This window comes from Natrix helvetica (assembly GCF_964273705.1).
Source record: "Natrix helvetica genome assembly, chromosome: 5".
Classification (NCBI taxonomy): domain Eukaryota; kingdom Metazoa; phylum Chordata; class Lepidosauria; order Squamata; family Natricidae; genus Natrix; species Natrix helvetica.
The window spans coordinates 125746309-125749545 of record NC_138551.1 but is presented as its reverse complement, the minus strand read 5'-3'; positions in this window follow the sequence as shown (position 1 = coordinate 125749545).

The window sequence follows — 3237 nt, the reverse complement described above, 5'->3', positions numbered from 1 at the left end:
GTCCAAGACCCTCATTGGAATGCCGTTACTTAAGCCAGTGGAACAACGCATTACTAGATCTACGACTAGACAAATGCTAGAATCACACAAGCAGGGGAAGCCCCAAGTACAATGTGCCAAGAAGGAAGGTAAGAAGCAAATCGGAGCCATGGGAGGAGCAGGGCCGAAAATCAGTCTTGTGGAAAGAGATCTTCAGCAAATGCTCTCAACGCTCCAGATCAGGCCAAAAGATGTTTAAATTATTATCATGGAATGTGAATGGATTGAACTCCCCACAAAAAAGGAAAAAAATATTTTATTATTTGAAGCAATTTAATAATGATGTTGTTTGTCTTCAAGAGACTCATATCAGGTTGCAAGACCAGAAGTATTTAGTGAATTCAAAATTGGGAACATCTTATGCTGCCTCTAATTTGGTAAAGAAAAATGGAGTGGTGATATATATAAATAAAGATTTTCAACTAAAGTTATAGAGGCAGATGACAGTGGTAGATATATAGCAATTGAACTTGAGACAGACTTTGGTCCTATTTTGGTGGTAGGAATATACGCACCTAATCAACAACAAGAAAGCTTTTATAAGATGCTTCATTTAAAAATCTTAGATTGGAATTTTAAGAGTATTTTTAATTATGGGAGATTGGAATGGAGTGATTTCTCCAAGGATAGATAAGAGAACAATGACTAAATTCACTACCAAATTACCAAAGGTTTTTTTGACTTACAAGATGACTTGAAACTAAAAGATGTTTGGAGGATACAACATCCAAATGAGATGGACTTTTCTTTCTATTCAGATAGACATAAATCCTTTTCAAGGATTGATTTTTTTTTTGCTAACACCGGATTTACTTCCTAAAGCTAAGAAAACCAAGATATTCTCCAGGACACTAACTGACCATAGCCCGGTGTGGTTAGAAATTGAGTTAGGGAAGAGGCCAAGAAGGTCTTGGAGAGTAAATGAAAATTTATTTAGATATGAAAAAAATGTTGATGAACTTAAAAAACATATGAAGGAATTTTTCAGTTTTAACATGAATAAGGGTACTCCCATTGAAACAGTTTGGGATGCAAGTAAAGCTTACATGCGCGGGGTCCTGATACATATGAATTCTAAACATAAACAAAACAGACAGAAAAGGAGAAGGGAACTGGAAGATGAAATAAAAAACAAGGAACAGTTACTTATAGCAACCCCAAAAGATGAGGCACTTCAGATGGCGATAAAGTTGTTGAAAGATCAATTTCAAATGCTTATAGCAGAACAAACAGCAACCAACCTACAATTTGCTAAACATAATTCCTTTGCTAATGCTAACAAACCTGGTAGGTGGTTGGCTTATACCTTGAGAAAGAACACGAGTGACAGAATTATTGATAGAATCGAGTATGGAGGGAAAACGGTATATCAAGAAGACTTGATTAAAAAATCATTTGTGGACTATTATACTAAGTTATATGTACAGGATAATATACAGAACAAGTCAGTAGATGACTTTTTGGAAGGAAAAAGGGTTACTAAAATACCCGTGCTTCAAAAGGCAAATATGGAACGTCTGATAACTGCTGATGAAATTATTTTAGCTATAAATCAACTTAAACTAGCCAAGGCTCCAGGGACTGATGGCTTGACTGCAATGTACTATAAAACTTTAAAATTGGAAATGATTGAATATCTTACACAACTATTTTGTAATATACAGCAGGGAGGTAAAATACCCTCCTTTTGGAAAGCGGCTTTATATCATTGATACCCAAAGACAAAGATGGCCCTAAGAAACCAGAGGATTACAGACCGATATCTCTTCTGAATACAGATTATAAAATATTTGCTAAAGTACTAGCCAACAGATTGATGCCGGTTATCCAAGAGGCAGACACATGAAGGAGAATGTAAGGCAACTCATAGATTTAATTGACTATCTTGATAAGAATAAGCAGATCTCTGCAGTGCTGGTCTTCTTGGATGCAGAGTAGGCCTTTGATCGAGTGAATTGGAATTTTCTAACCAAGACTTTGGAAAAGATGGATATGGGACCACAATTCCGGCAGGCGATTGGAGCAATTTATCAGCAACAAAATGCACAACTTATTATTAATGGAAATTTGTCAACAACTTTCGAGATACAAAAAGGCACAAGCCCATTATCCCCATTATTATTTATTTTAACCTTGGAAGTCTTGTTGAATGCAATTCGAGATTTAAAATCCTTAGATGGCATAGCTGTCAGGCAAAAGGAATACAGAACTAGAGCATTTGCCAACGATCTGGTTGTTACCCTTTCACATCCTTTGAACTCAATAATCCAGATGAAAAATATCATAGCAGAATTTGGTATGGTGTCTGGGTTTAGACTAAATCAAAACAAAATGAAAATGATGGTTAAAAACATGACAGAGATTCAAAGAAAGAGACTTGTAAGCTTGGCAGGTTTCGAAATAGTTTCCAAGGTCAAATAATTAGGAATACAAATCGCAGAATTAAATACAAAACTTTTCCTAAATAATTATGAAGTGTTGTGGCAAAAGATACAGAAAGATCTTCAAGTGTGGAAAAAGCTACAATTATCTTTGCTTGGAAGGATTTCAGCAATTAAAATGAACATTCTACCTAGATTTATTTTATTTTTTCAAAGAATTTTATTGGGTTTTTTAACATTTATAGGGGAAAAGGTAAATGGAAAGGTATACAAATTTTGGCAGTTGCAAAGTGTGGCAGGTGCCCCCTCCCTCCAAACTCATGGAATACATCTGAGTATAAAACATTAATACATAATCATATGAAATCAGCATATTAATTCTAGAAATATTTTCAATAAGTTTATATATTGTAATATATGGTCTAGATATAATTTCATTACTACTTTCGGTCTGTTTATAACAATGTGATTTTCTTATTCATTTTTGTGATCTGAGCTTTCTTGGTATTGCCCCTTCTCCCTCCCCTGGCAGAGCTCCGGCCCCTCCCGTGTCCTGCATAATTGTTGTAGAGTCTTCTGTTTTTTCTAGGTTTGTTTAGTTTTTTTCCATAAAGGCCTGTGCCTCTATGGGTGTATTGATTCTAATTCTTGTCTCCTCCCAGAATATCAGCATACCTTCAGGCATCAACCATCTAAACCACGCCCCCTTCTGGTATAATTTATTCGCCAATTGCGAATAATTTTTCCTTTTTTCCCTAATTTTCTTGGGGATCTGTTTCAGGATGGTTATTTCCCTGTCATGATATGTCAGTGCCTG